Below are 16134 nucleotides of genomic sequence, written 5' to 3' on the forward strand. Positions count from 1 at the left end.
CGAATGCTTAAATATAGTACTTACAGAGACATCTATCGCACTTGTGTGAGACTTGAATGTCCCTATATTTATTCAGCTATAGTTACCGTGTAGCCCAGTTGACTGTACAAATGCTTACGTGACATGTTTCTATCAAGTATACAGAGTATCAAGTAGTATACTGCCCTCTGAACCTAGAGTACACTACTAGTCTTTGGTGAATATGGTCGGTCCGCCTTTGGTCGAGCCACTGGTGTTGTGGTGCGCCATACACCTTGTGGTGCACCGACATGCGACGACACCATGACGCCACAAAGCTTTGTTTGTGAAGTCACGATGACAACATCTTTTGTTACCAGTGAAGTCACGACTGCGTCGTGCCAGACCACATGGATGTCATGTACCTTTCGATAGCCCTTCAGCCACCATGGGTCCGTCTGAGTATCACGTGGCGGCGGACCTACTTTTATTAGCTCTTTTGTTTCAGATCATTCGTCTTTGTGCCACCAGGTCACGGTGTTTGCTCGTGTCTGGCCTAAATGGAAAAGACAGAAAAAGCACGTGCCCCTTTCACTTCATTCGCATTGGTACGTAGCACAACAGTCAATGAAGGCTGGTGGTGTTTGCACCCGCCGGCTTGTTGTTTTCGGAGCTCTCTCAAACAGAACGTTTAACTGGTCTCTAGTCAGGAGCCTGTAATTATTTAGCTGTCACACTGTAACAAACGATTAGCCGTGTTATGACTATCAAATTCCCAGCAAGACATCACAGCAAAAAAAAGAAAAGAAAAATACGAGACCAGAATGTGACGCCAAGGTAATGCGCAAAAAGTTTGACCTCAACCCGGCGAGAGCCTGGAGATTGTAGCGCACTTTATTTTCCCGTAAACTTTAGTTTGACTTAGTCTGAATAACTTTCTTCTTTATTATATTGTGCTTGATTTCCGTCTTACGTGCACTGTCTTCTAGGCACGTAATAGTTCTGTCATAAGTCGTTGCTTTGACTCCATAGTTGTTCTCCTTCCAAAAATAAGAAAGGTATGCCAAGCCAATCAGTAAATTTGCTACCTGCAACTGAGTTGTTAGGCGTTGGTCGTTGTGTATTGCTTTGCTTTAATTGTGGTCATTCAGATAAAATCAAACTGTGTTCTCGTAAGTAGTAATCACCTACAATGCGTAAAAATACTTGAAACAATAGCCTATACCTGACTAGTGGCTGGTGTGTAACTTGAAAAAAGACACTAAAGGTGAGCAATGCACATGATATGGTACGCTTTATACATGCACATATATATGTTTAGAAGTTAGTGAATACGGTAACATATATGTAGATATATAGAATTGCTAAAACGATGCTCACATTATTCTTTTATGTTTTGATGATTCCCCCCACCCTTCACCTCTCAGCTTGCTGTGCGAACTGGACGGCTCAGCAAGCATTTGATACAAGGACAACTGCAGTGACTATGCTCCAGGATTGGGGTACTGCGTTCCCCAAATTTTCACTGCCTTCCCACGTTTTCCGTCATAGAAAGGGAACTTACACAGCTGATGCGGTAATAATAAGACCTTCTTCCCAAAATGTTCCCGGCTTTTCCCGCAGCTTTTTCCAGAAAAAAATAAATAGAAAATGCTGTTTAACTATGCCGCCCAACTGGCGGGGCCGGCCAGCTGCCACGGGTCATTACGCGCACACAGGGTGTTTCAGAGCTCTTCCTCCTCGGGGCCTTTTCTTTTAACACTTGCTTCTCGGTTTCCACTTAAAAATCAAACTGGCGTATTCGAAACAAAGGTGGTCGGTTAAGCACCGTATCGAACGCCGGCTAACGCGTGCGCGGAGACTTGAAGAAAAGATAACTCTTATTTGCAATTCGTATACGCCGACGAAGCCGCCCAAGTTCTTGAGCGGCCCCATCTTGCATCAGCGAGGCTAACCTTTCGTGTGGCTGGAAGGCTATAATGAGTGAGGCAATAAAATAGTAAATCTAAGTTTTACTTTCATTTCAAAAAAGCCCCGTGGGGCTTTATACTGGTGAGAATAGGAATATTTAATCCGAAAAGCGCCGGATGTATTGCTAAACTCTGCGCATTAAATGTCGGCTCAGTGAAGCGCTGGCCGAGCGTATAAAATCAGCTGTACAGTGTGGCATTCTCAGCCTTGTGTGCCTGTGTGTTTGTGTGTTTGAGCACGTAGTCTAATAATAATAGTATTATTATCAATAATAGTATTATTATTAATAATAATATACTTTGTACAAGTGCATAAATATATATATATATATATATATATTATATAAGGGGGGCACCCGAGGGGAGTCCACCTTATATTCTTTTTCTCTTTTTTTCCCTTTTTCTTTTTTCTTTTTTTCTGTCTTTTTCCTGCTTCATTTCCCTTTGATTTGAGATTGTATAAAGCTGAGCACCAACAAACTGTACCTTTAATTCTGATGAAGGCTGGACTCTAGGCCGAAACGTTGAAATAAACCACGTTGTGACCGCTCACGAAGGATCTAGTGGACTATATATATATATATATATATATATATATATATATATATATATATATAACAGACATAATGCCAAGGATTGTACAGGGGAAGTTATTAGAACCAATGGAATGTAAATAAGAAGAAAGATAAGTGGATGAAAAAATAACCAGCCGTAAGCAGGAAACAAACTTACGACCTTCGAATAACGCTTTCGATGCTCTAACCACTGAGCTACCACAGCGGCCTTCCCTCCATCCACTTTTTTTGGGTTTATATGTGAATTTAGAAGTACGAGAATTTAGAAGTAGGAATTTAGAAGGCCGATGTGGTAGCTCAGTGGATAGAGAATCGAACGCGTTATTCGAAGGTCGTAGGTTCGTTTCCTGCTCACGGCTGGTTATTTTTTCATCCACTTTTCTTTCTTGTTACTTACATTCCATCGGTTCTAATAACTTCCCCTGTACATTCTTTGGCATTACTGTCTTTTATATCTCATTATTATTGTGTTAAAACACGGAAAAACGAGCCGTTAAGTATACGCTTCTTTCCCTTATATATAGATATATATATATATATATATATATATATATATATATATGTATATATGTGTGTGTGTGTGTGTGTGTGTGTGTGTGTTTGTGTGTAAAAGTGTAAAAGTGTATATATTCAAAAAATGTTCAATCAACTACCTGAAGAGTTTGTTTCAGCGAGTTTTAAATAAGCACCTAAAGAAATTACTTGCTGAGCTGTAAAATCACATGGTCTACTTGTATGTCACGTATGCTCTGAGTCCCTCCTTTGCTGTTCTTTTTATTTACTGCCTGTAAAAAAGAAATAAAGTCAATCTCTAGTCTGTTTGTTGGCGAAGAAGCAGCAATAGATTTTGTTACCTTGTATCCACAACGCTATAACCGGCTCTGCCGGGACTAGTCGCACAATTCTTTGGGACTTTGACGGGCCCATTTCTCTGTATCTCTTATGGATGTGTACAATAAAGCATTATTATTATTATTATTATTATTATTATTATTATTATTATTATTATTAATAAGGTTCTTGCGTATATAATATGAACTTTATTTCACCATTGAACGTTATTCGTTGCTCGTTGTTTCATCCAACATCGTATGCAAGAATTAACCAACAATAGCGTACTATCACTATTCCAGCGCGTTCCACAATTTTCATTTGACACTCCGGAACATTTAATTAGACAAAAATAACATGCGGTAGCTCTCATTCAAACAAGTTGCTCTTACTCAGTTCTTGCTGCAGCTGTATCGGTGTCGGCTGTGATTAACAGTAAGATTTTTTATTTATTTATTTTAATACTGCCAACTTGCTTTACAAGCCATAGGCAGGAGTGGATTGTACACAAAAGAAAATGATGAACAATCTGTGAGAACGGTTCCAAACAAATCTGTGGAATAAAACTAAAAACAGTGTTGAACAATCTTTTCAGTATGTGAAACAAGAAACAACAGGTTCCAGTAAAACACACACGATAATACAGTTGAAAATACTGGTAAGAAAATACATGGACCACAGGGTGAAAAAATGTTTCAGTTTAGGACAAATAAAATAACTACAAGGGGAAAAAAAGAGAAGAATGTGCAAAAGAGCGCATGTTCACGCAGTAGTCTGCTCGACAACGATAAGAAGGGTGTAATGATTTTTGTTTCAATGTCGCACGCCATCTGGAAAGCGACAGACGCCACAGGAAACATCTCGGTCATAGATGAGCGAGAGCGTGCATAAACGACGACATGGTTGGGCTCTGTAATACATTTTCAGGCAATGCGTTCCATTCATGGATTGTACGAGGGAAGAACGATTTTTTGAACATGTTGGTTCGGCACGAGTATTCGATTAGTTTGAACGAATGAGATGAACGGGTTGGGCGCCTACTACACGGTTTAATATACAATTCCCTATCTATTTTGACATGTTGTCGATAAATCAGGTATAACATCTTGAGCCTGTCTCGATAGCGTCGTACCTCTAGAGTTTCGAGGTTCGCGTCCTGTAAAAGAGCACTGACGGATGTATGACGACGGTAAGAATTAAAGATAAATCTGACTGCTTTCCGCTGTATGTTTTCGATTTCGCTTACGTTTGATTGGGTGTAAGGGCCCCAGACAGGAGTAGCGTATTCTAGTAATGGTCTTATGAATGTCTTGTAGGCCAACAATTTTATATTGCTCGTAGATTTAGCCAAGGTTCTTCTCAGGTATCCAAGTTTCTTCATGGCCTTATTTTTAATGTGAGCTACATGGTTACTCCACCTAAGGTCCGACGTGATCACTAAACCGAGGTATTTATATTGCGTGACAGACGATAAGTTATGGCCATTAATGCTGTACACAAAAGGTAATGACTTCTGTTTGCGTGTTATGGTCATCGATACTGTTTTTCTGAGGTTAATGCTCATTTGCCATTCTAAGCACCAAGTAGCTATAACTGATAAAGATGAATTTAGGATAGCCTGATCTGCCTCGCTGTGGATTTCATTGTAGAGTATGCAGTCGTCTGCAAACAACCGAATTTTAACTGGTATGTGTTGCACTATGTCATTAATGAACAGTAGAAAAAACAGGGGACCCAAGACTGATCCCTGTGGTATTCCAGACCGCACATCAGATGAGTCCGACTTTGCGTCGTCGACAACGACTGTTTGCCGCCTGTTTGTCAGATACGCCTCTGTCCATTGAAGTAGCTGGTCGTTTTTGAGAATGGGTTTTAGTTTTAATAGCAACTTTTGATGGGATACACGGTCAAAGGCCTTTTCAAAATCCAAAAATATTATGTCAATTTGACCTTGGCTGTCCAGTGTGGCCGCAATTTCATGTACGGTTTCCAGTAGTTGCGTTACGGTTGACATTCCGCGACGGAAGCCGTGTTGACGTGTGTCGCAGAGGCCATTATTTTCAATGAAGACTGAAATGTGCTTAAATATAATGTGCTCCATTAGTTTCGATGAGGTACAAAGAAGAGAGATAGGGCGGTAGGAGGACAGCAGTGAGCGGTCTTCTGATTTAGGGATGGGAATAATCTTTGCATGCTTCCAGTCGTGTGGTATTTCTGCACGTGAAAGTGATTTGTTGAAAATAATGCACAGATATTTGGCGCACCATTCCGCATATCTCCGGAGGAAAGCATTAGGTATTTCATCGACGCCTGGCGATTTTTTCACGTCAATGCCAAGAAGCAAGGACAGTACTCCCGCTTCGTTTATGTCGAGGGAGCTTATGGGCGGAGTAGCGTCTAGAACAGATATGCGTGGTATCTTGCCATCATCACTCGTGAACGCGGAGCAGAAGTACTCGTTCAGTGCATTTGCAATTCTGAGTTTGTCAGTCAACATGATACCATCAACACAAATATCAGACACGTGGGTCTTCTTTGGCGATAGATATCTCCAGAACTTATCCGGGGATGACTCAAGAAAGTTTTTCAGTGATACATTTTGATAGTGATCTTTAGCTTTTAATATGCCGTTTTTAAGCTGTCGGCGCAGGTTGGTTAGCTTATCAGAGTTTGCTTTTGATGGTCGTACCGTATGCTGCTTTCTCACTTTTTTTAATTTTCGCCCAAGACGCACAAGGTTTCTTGTCATCCACGGATTCGTTTCACACACATATTTTCGCTTTTTGGGCACAAAATTGTCGATACAGTTGTGAACAAGTTTTTTAAAGAAGCACCATAAGCTATGAACAGAGCCGTCATGTGATTCCGAAAGACATACAAATTTGGAAAACTCATTATCTAAAGCATCAAGTATGTCGACGTCGCTAGCATGTGAGTACACAGGAATTAAGTGTTGGCTTTTAGATGGTTTTAATCGGAAGTTTAACTCTAACGTAAGAGATGCCATTCTGTGATCTGAAATTCCCTCAAATATGTCGACTCTCGGATTGCGCTTGAGGACGTGGTCGTTTACCAGGAAAAGATCTAATATGTTAAGTGCGCGAGTCGGTTGTTTTACTAGTTGCGTCAGCCCATGAAAAAGAACGATATCGGTTAAAGGTTCTGCTGCTGCGCAAAGAGCATTAGGGAAATCAGTTGACCAGTCAACTGACGGGGCGTTGAAATCACCAGCAAGCAAAATGTTCTTACAATGCGTGCCAGCTGTACACAAAAATTCATTCAAATTGTCAAAAAATATGTCACAGTTTGGTGGGCGGTAAAAACCGGCGATTACGAGATGGAAGTCGTTTAAAAAGACTTTCGCAATGACGCATTCGGTGTCTGCTATGTCAGGGGATCTTTGAACATGCATGGACTCTTGAAACAACAGAGCGACTCCGCCCCCTCGGGAATCTCGGTCCTTCCTATATATTTTGTACCCTGGTGGTGTTATCTCGAAGTCTAAGATACCTGAGTGCAGCCAAGTTTCAGATATTATTACGACATGCGGCTCATGCGCCACTATAATACTTTGCAAGTCGCTAACTTTGTTTACGATGCTGCGAGCGTTCAGATTAATGATGCGGAAGTATTTTTGAGTGACCGAAGAAGTTCACTGTTTCTTCCTAGATTTTTTGTTGGCTGCTAAAACGGGAATTCTTTTCATCTCAGCAGCATCCCAAGCATATGTATCTCCATTTATGATGACTTTGTCGTGTACAAGTTTCACTTTCTCGCCCTTTTTCCTGATATTTGCAGTGCTTTCCCATAAGTACCTCCTGGTCTGCCTAGTTTCTGGTGAAAAGTCTTCGGCAACTGAGATATCTTTTCCCTTCAGTTTAGAGCAGTTTCTGAGTACATTAATTTTTTCACGGTGATCAATTAACCGGAGCACTACCGGTCTGTTTTTGTTTCGCCTCTTTTGTCCTATTCGGTGAATTCTTTCGACTGTTGACACCTTTACACCGAGCATGTTTTCAAATATTTCAGAAACCACCGAATTTGTTAGTGACTGGAATGTTTCATCAGGACGTTCCGGTAAACCGAACACAAGAAGATTATTGCGTCTGCTCCTGTCTTCGAGGTCGATCAGTTTGGTTTGTATGGTCTGGATAGTTGCCTCAAGGCTGGAAATTTTGCTTGTGAGTTCTGTAAATGCTGCTGTCGAATTTTCGACCTTGGATTCAATAGTGTCAAGCCTTGCTTGCATGGTTTTTTGACCATCAAGGATTTGGCGCAAAAGCTCCTCTGTGTTCGGCCCAGGGTTCGATTCCACATCACCACACATTATCAGCAATGAGCATACAACATCTTGAACAAAAAAGTACAACTTATTCAGACATGTGGGGCACGTCAGCTGGATGAAACAACGGTTGCTAGTTTTGACAATGGAGTAATTTTTACTAACCTGCATGAAATACAGGAAGGGGTTCATGTTTGCTGGGGAGCAGCCGACGTGCCCACTGAAGAAATTGCAGCTCGGTCCGTCTCTTATAGTCGGCCGCACTGATGACGTCGAACTGGGGGGTGGGTAGATCTGGTCAATGTGGCCGTCGAAGTAACAGTGGCCGTCGAAGCAACAAAGAAACCCATCTGCGCAGGCGCCTCCAGTTAAGTCTGTCGATGCGGTGCCGTGCGTTTTTCCATCTACAGATGCGCTGCTCAGTCCAGTCGAGCCGGCGAGAACAATCTGCATGAAATACAGGAAGGGGTTCATGTTTGCTGGGGAGCAGCCGACGTGCCCACTGAAGAAATTGCAGCTCGGTCCGTCTCTTATAGTCGGCCGCACTGATGACGTCGAACTGGGGGGTGGGTAGATCTGGTCAATGTGGCCGTCGAAGTAACAGTGGCCGTCGAAGCAACAAAGAAACCCATCTGCGCAGGCGCCTCCAGTTAAGTCTGTCGATGCGGTGCCGTGCGTTTTTCCATCTACAGATGCGCTGCTCAGTCCAGTCGAGCCGGCGAGAACAATCTGCATGAAATACAGGAAGGGGTTCATGTTTGCTGGGGAGCAGCCGACGTGCCCACTCTCAAAAAAAGATATCAAAAAAGATATCAATAAAAGTATTATGGGCAGTGTTCGGTCAGATTTTTTTCTTGCTTTTTATTTTCACGGTGAAACAAACTGTGTTAGCAGCGAAGATCATGAATCGTATATTTCATTACTCGCGCTATCCTAGCCCGTTGGGAGTTTTAACGCTAGTCTTATTTCGAGAACTCACTTGGAGATCTTTCTTTATTGACATCTTCATGACCTTCAGCATTTGTTCGGGCATATATGCACAGCACAATTTGCAGAAAACTTCAGGCCAAGATTTTTCTCGCAGTTTAACTACAGTGATTTCTAAACAAAAAATTGTCATGTCTGGCCGAAGCATTGGTCTTTTACCAGATTGCGTGTCTGATTTTTAGGTTCGTAGAATATTTCATTATGAGATTCCAAGATCAAAAATCACGATACCCTTATGAGGCACGCCTATAGGTGGAGGGTTGAGAAGGTATCTAGCATCAAGCGCTCAATAACGTGCACCAAAATCTTACGCGTAAACCGACCTTTAGCATTTCGTTAACATCGAAGTGTGACTGCCGAGACCGATATTTTATTGGTGACATTCTGGGCAGCAGCTGATCACCGTAAACTCTGTCCAGCACGGTTTACAAGTGGGTGAGTTGACTTCTAATAATTTTTGTGTGTGTGTGTTTAAAAGAATCGCCGTTGGGGGTGTCAGATGGGTGATCGGAGATTGGAGAAATGCCTGTATGCGTTCGCGTTAGATAGAGTCCCCCCCCCCTTATGCTACAAGAATAATTTACTTTCGACTACTTACAATACGTATTCTCGCTTGAAAGTGAGCGCTGTTAGAGGCTGGCGCGACTTATTGCTTCGAAGGTCCGCCATCGGTCGCCCCCAGAAACTCTTTATCCAAAGCGACGACGATGACGACGATGACGACGTCCCGTGTCGTCTACTCTCGCTGGAGACGCCGGGGTTGCCCACGACGGCAACCGTATCCTCGTGTATACGAAATCACCATCCAGGAAGTTCACATAACACAGCACGGCTACAACACAGCCACACAACGCCGCCTTGTACGCGGTCCAACACCACTTCCGTCTCACGCCGTAGTCAATTCACGTTTGTACGTTGGTGACACCGACTCCACTGTCACGCCGCTTTTGATGCATTTGCAGCGGGTGTTGCCGTCGTTTGAAGTGAGTTGATGATCGACGCGGCGGTGGGTGGTGGTCTTCGACTTGGGCTGCACTCGATCTGGCTGTTGTTATTAGTCTCCCGGAACGGTCCAAGTAAGAGCGTGTCCTAGAAACTAAGGAAGCACATACGGGGCTGAGCGGCCCTGTAGATGCCCGCAACATGTTCGAAGCGTTGGTAGTTTTGCAACGACTAACTTTGTAGACTGTGTCCAATTGGAAACAGGCTTTTTCGTTGTGGTTGGGATGATGCGAAAGCCTCGTCATGCTGAACGCACCTCCAGACGACTCCAGGTACGCGAAAACAACAGACTATTCCTCCCCTCCACCCAGCAATCCTCGTACAACCATCCTATTGATTTACACAATCAACGGAGTTTTGTGCACAAAAAACATGCAGGCTGACTTTCCTGTGCTCATCCATACAATATTCCTAAACTACGCTGACGCAGTCGTTGAACCGCACAAACACACACAAAGAAACTAACAAGAGTATCAAAGGCGTAGTAGTAGAATTAGACACTTTCCGAGGTACATCGTAACGTAGAACGGCTTACACCAGGCCACCGGAGTGCATTGAAGGGCAAGTTCACTTACGACCGTCACATTGTGTGACACTGTCAGTGTTGTAGCAGGCTTGTTAAATCCGTCCGATAGTTGCGATTGTCCGGTGGTGTAGCAAATCAGTTGTAGGAGACGACGTCGATGACCTGTTTACGTCGGTGGATTTGAACGTCAGCCACATGCTTAGTTAACCAATGGCGCGATGTGTGACTTGCGTAACCAAAATTAACCAAAAGACTGAATACACGTAAATATATTTGATTAATATATGCACATTCCAGTGTTACAGACTGCACATCACATAAGGTTCGAAGGAGGTGCTGCAATCTTTCGGAGATGATCACCCGTGGTACGGGTTCACAAAAAACTAACCCTTACAATTCCTAAAATGCAACAGCCTTTACCAACTCCTCTACCTGACGAGCCAATGGTGAGGTGAGATGCGACACTGATACCACGCTTCGGGTGCAGCATCGAGTTAGAGAGAACTGTTCGAAAGGACGCGGAGAGTAAACGGCGTGACAGAGCGCAAATTAGATTCGCGCGCGCTCGTGGTCATGCGCGATCGTGTGCGCAGAACGCGTTCAGTGCCCAAGTGGTTCAGCTCGTGACGCGAGGGCTCAAAGGTGCAGGAACGTCCTGCGCAAAGGGAGACCCCTCGTGTGGTTCCACGCACGCTAGCGCAGAACTGGCGAAGGAACGTTCAATGAGTCCGGCAGGCGAGAGAGGCCATCTTGCGGAAGGCGCACGAATTGTGGGCTGGGAATACCGGAAGCACTCGCTTTTTCGATGCGCACATTTCGGGCGCTGATACAAAAATCCCGTCAGAAGGTGAGGTGTGCGTTGGGTATTCGATTCTAATAAGCGGGAACACTTACTATTTGAAATACTGTAACACCCGAAAGCATCGTGACAAGTATTTATTCAACACAAATAATTACCTCCCCTCGCTAAATTTCGCCAAACTTTTTGTGCCAATTGGCAAATAAGGTTCAGTTTGCCATTTCATATTTCTCCTTCTCTTTCAGTACAGTGCTTTCGCAAATATAACATTACTCAGGGAGCATGGCCACAGGATAGCATCATGTAGGAGGCCAAGCACGTTGTTGGATAGAGCGACAAAATTATATGGAACATAACCACTGAGAAACATATTAAGCCATTGCAGAATTCAAAGAAGATTTCTTAATAGAAAGAAAGAAACTCGGCATTAATAAGGATTATTATATGACGAAGCAGATGCAATGAACATCATATATATTAGTTGTTATTCCTCTTGCAAAATCAAAATGGATGCTTAGAAGATTAAGGTGTGAAATGATTAACATGCCAGCACTAGCATGCTCCAGTGAAAGACCAAGCTCGGTGTCGGGAAAAATAGTGACTGGCGCAGTGGTGCCATTTCGTTTAGGACATGGCACGTATCCCTCTTTCAATACAACATTAAACTAAATTTTATGTTGTCAAGCTGTAATGTTGTGCAATTCCTAAAGCTGATTCCGTTTGATCGGTTAGGCCAATGGCCAATTTCTTTAGCATTGAGGTTATCCAGAAGGTGGTCATGATGAAATTTCAGACAACGTGGCCTCATCAAGAGTGAGGCCCACGAGGTCGCTTTTGTGAGGAGGTTTATTAGCCGTTAAAGGCACCGACGAGACAGCGTGAAGAACCGTCCAGCAATCGGCACAGCAACGAGCCGAAGCACGAGCCGAGAGAGCCGGGCGTTGGTGATGCTGCTTGCTGCAGGCACAACGTCTTCTTCACAATCGCCCCCACTGAAAAAAGAGCCATCCTGGCGACCTAAGAAGTTTCAGGGAGAGGCTCATGATACGGTTTTAGGCGGGAAACAAGGACGATGTCACGTGCGCGCCGGCGCATGTCATCCGATCGGGAAACTGGCTCAATTAGGTAATTAACCGGAGAGGTTTTCTCTGAAACGGTGTAAGGCCCCTCGTACCGGGGGACAAGTTTTGATGAGAGTCCCGCAGTTTGGTATGGGATGGCAAGCCACACGAGAGACCCTGGGCATAGCTGGGATCCGGAAGAGAGGTTTACGTCACCGCGAAGAAGCTGGGTTAATGGTGACATGATGGATGCGAAATTGCGAACAAAGCGCCGGAAATATGAGCATAGGCCTACAAAACTGTGAAGTTCCTTCATGGTCGTCGGCTTGGGAAATTCTGCGACTGCTCGAAGTTTTGCTGGGTCAGGTAATACGCCGTGCTTCGACACGATGTGGCCTAGGACGACGAGCTCGCGTGCAGCGAAGCGGCATTTTTTCAGGTTAAGCTGCAGGCCAGCGTTGGTCAGACAAGTCAAAACCTGCCTGAGGCGAAGGAGGTGCGTAGGAAAGTCGTGCGAGAAAACCACGACATCGTCGAGGTAGCAGAGGCACATATTCCACTTGAGGCCACGTAGCGTATTATCCATAAGTTGTTCAAAAGTGGCGGGCGCGTTACAAAGCCCAAAGGGCATGACGTTAAACTCGTATAGTCCGTCAGGTGTAATAAATGCAGTTTTTTGGCGATCGGCTTCAGCCATTGGAACTTGCCAGTAGCCAGACCGCAAATCCAGCGACGAGAAGAATTCCGCTCCGTGAAGGGTGTCGATGGCGTAATCAATGCGTGGCAAAGGATATACGTCCTTGCAGGTTATCTTATTCAAACGACGATAGTCTACGCAAAATCGGATAGATCCGTCTTTCTTACCCGGCTGCGGCGGCTGCATTTCCGATAGAGGCGGAAATGTTGTAGGCCCGTGTGGTCAGATTTGGGTGCACGTTAAAGAACCCCAGGTGGTCTAAATTTCCGGAGCCCTCCACTACGGCGTCTCTCATAATCATATAGTGGTTTTGGGACGTTAAACCCCACATATCAATCAATCAATCGATCCGTCTTTCTTACGCACCAAGACGACAGGAGACGCCCAGGGACTGTGAGATGGTCGAATAACGTCTCTACGAAGCATATCTTCGACTTGATCGTTGATGACGCGGCGCTCTTCAGTGGAGACACGGTATGGTATTTGACGCAGTGGCTGGTGTAGGCCGGTGTCAGCATGATGCTTGACTTGCGACGTGCGGTCTAGTTGAGGTTGGGACACATCGAAGGAATTCCGGAACTCATGCAGAAGATCAAGCAGGTCGGCATGTTCGGTGGGAGTAAGGGTGTCGGCGATGGCGCTGGAAAACGTATCCTTAGACAACTCCTCGAGGGCCGACAGTGATTTTGGGTGGTCGCAGTATTCATCCGGGACATCAAACAAAGACGAAGGGTCGAGATCCTGCACGTGGCCGAGACATTCTCCCGCAAGCAAAGTGACAGTTGTGGAAAGCGGGTTGAGTATAAACATATTGCTTCTTCCGGCGGCAAGGTCAATCGTTGCGAAAGGCAGCGGCAGAGCTCGACGACACGTGAAGATATCGGAAGGCATAAAAAGACTGTAGCGTCAGTGTAGGCGTTGCATGAAATTCGAACAAGTGCGAAGTTTTCAGGCGGAATATCGGTGTCTTCATGCACGAACAACTTCGGCGGCTGATGAAGAGCGTCAAGTAATGGGACATCACAAAAGGGTGAAAACTCAACTTCAGTGCGTGCGCAGTCGATGACGGCATTATGGCGGGATAGGAAGTCCCATCCGAGGATGACATCATGCGAACAGACAGCAAGGACAATAAACTCCACAGTGTAAACAATGCCTTCGATGGACACTCTTGCACTGCAGGCTGCGAGAGGCGTTACTTACTGTGCACTTGCGGTGTGGAGTGACAGTCCCGAAAGCGGCGTCGTGACTTTACGTAATACACGGCAGACATTAGCGGCAATAACAGAAACAGCGGCGCCGGTGTCTACAAGGGCGAAAGTAGAATAACCTTCAACAGTTACTGCGACCACGTTAGCAGGAGAGGGGCGAGGGCTTAGACAGTTCGAAAATGGCGCAGTTCTTGCCTCTTGAACTGCGGTGCTTAGTTTTGCTGGTAAGGTCTGGGCCGGCGACGCATGGGAGAGAGCGATCGCCGACGAGGAGAGGGTGCGCGCAGCGTCACGAAGTCGGGGTCGTTAGGAGGGGCATAGCGAGGTGACGAGACCGGCCCGTATTGCGCGAAGGGTTGGCTGCCGGTTTGCGACGATCGGACATAGTCGCCGAACGCCTGAGGTCGACGGCGGCAGTAGCAAGCAACGTGTCCGGGAGTGAAGCAGGCGTAGCAAATCGGTCGGTTATCGGGCGTCCTCCAGGGATTAGCGACTGGTGCGGCCGCCCAAGGTGCAGTATAAGCAGCCGGGTGCGCGGGCTGTGAGCGCGAGGTGTAGGGTGGTTGCGGAAGCCTACGCACAGCGTCTGCATATGTGAACGGCGCTGCTACAGGCTGCATCACTTGCGAGCAGGCGACAGGAGGAGCCACAGGCTGCGCTGCATACGTTAGGGGCGCGGCCACAGGCTGCACGGCTGGCGGATAGGCGACAGGAGGGCCTACCGGCTGCGCGGCACGCTGGCAGTCGGCAAGGCTGGATAGAGGCGGCTCGTGGTGCGCAACAGGAACAGCTTGGGCAACCTCTTCCGAAATAGCAGTGCGAAGCGGGGCAGGTAGACGGGTGGTGGTCTCGTGAGTGAAGGGCACTAGGGAAAGTTGGCGGGCGACTTCCTCACGGACGAAGGCTCGAACTTGCTGAAGCAGCGGTGAATTGTCCGGCAGGGTGTCGAAACTGGACAGTGACTCACCACCATGCTGAGGCTGCCGAGTCAGAGTGCGTTACTTCTTTAACTCGTCGTAGCTCTGACACAAGCTGACGACTTCGGAAACTGTGCTCGGATTTCTTGCCAAGAGCATTTGAAATGCGCCGTCGTCGATGCCCTTCAGGATGTTTTTGACCTTGTCAGATTCGGGCATGGTGTCATTCACACGTCGACAAAAGTCGACGACGTCCTCAATATAGCTGGTAAAGGTCTCGCCAGTCTGCTGAGAGCGGACGCGCAAGCGCTGTTCTGCTCTCTGCTTGCGGACAGCCGGCCGACCGAACACTTCAGCGCATGACGTCTTGAAGACGCTCCATGTGGGGATGTTGTGTTTGTGCTTATTAAACCACTATTCGGCGACGCCAGTGAGATAAAATATCACGTGGCCCAGCTCGTCAGCTTCATCCCACTTATTGTTGGCGCTCACCAGTTCGTAGTGCTCGAGCCAGCCTTTGACGTCGGTCCCATGCGCACCGCTGAAGACCTTCGGCTCCCGTAGCGTAGGATGGCCAGGGCAGTTGAACTGGAGTGAAGGCGTCGATGTAGTGGCGTTGGCAGTCATGACAGGTGGTAGCGTGCGGCTTCGCACCTCCAGGGTGTAGCAACGGGGATTAACAGCACCTCCCACCAAATGTGAGGAGGTTTATTAGCCGTTAAAGGCAGCGACGAGACAGCGTGAAGAACCGTCCAGTGATCGGCACAGCAACGAACCAAAGCACGAGCCGAGAGAGCCGGGCGTTGGCGATGCTGCTTGCTGCAGGCACATCTTCTTCTTCACACTTTATACTTTCTAATAGTAGAGTACAATGTATTCTGAATTGTTAAACACGTTTTCTAAACACACGAAGTTGATTGATATGTGGGGTTTAACGTCCCAAAACCACCATATGATTATGGCGACGCCGTAGTGGAGGGCTTCGGAAATTTTTACCAGTTGGGGTTCTTTAACGTGCACCCAAAACTGAGCACGCGGACCTACAACATTTCCGTTTCATCGGAAATGCAGCCGCCGCAGCTGGGATTTGATCCTGCGACCTGCGGATCAGCAGCCGAGTACCTTAGCAACTAGACCACCGCAGTGGGGCCAAACACACGAAGTTGTGCTGTTCTACAAGCACATGGCTTATGACGATGAAGAATTATGCCTGAACTCGGTATGCGCCACTGTTAATTGGTGATCAAGAAAAAGTTCTCGAATGGGTTGGAGCGTTGGATGACACACTAGTTCCAGGATTCACATATTGTGACGTCTG

The sequence above is a fragment of the Rhipicephalus microplus genome, unplaced genomic scaffold (genome assembly GCF_043290135.1).
Source record: "Rhipicephalus microplus isolate Deutch F79 unplaced genomic scaffold, USDA_Rmic scaffold_25, whole genome shotgun sequence".
Taxonomy (NCBI): domain Eukaryota; kingdom Metazoa; phylum Arthropoda; class Arachnida; order Ixodida; family Ixodidae; genus Rhipicephalus; species Rhipicephalus microplus.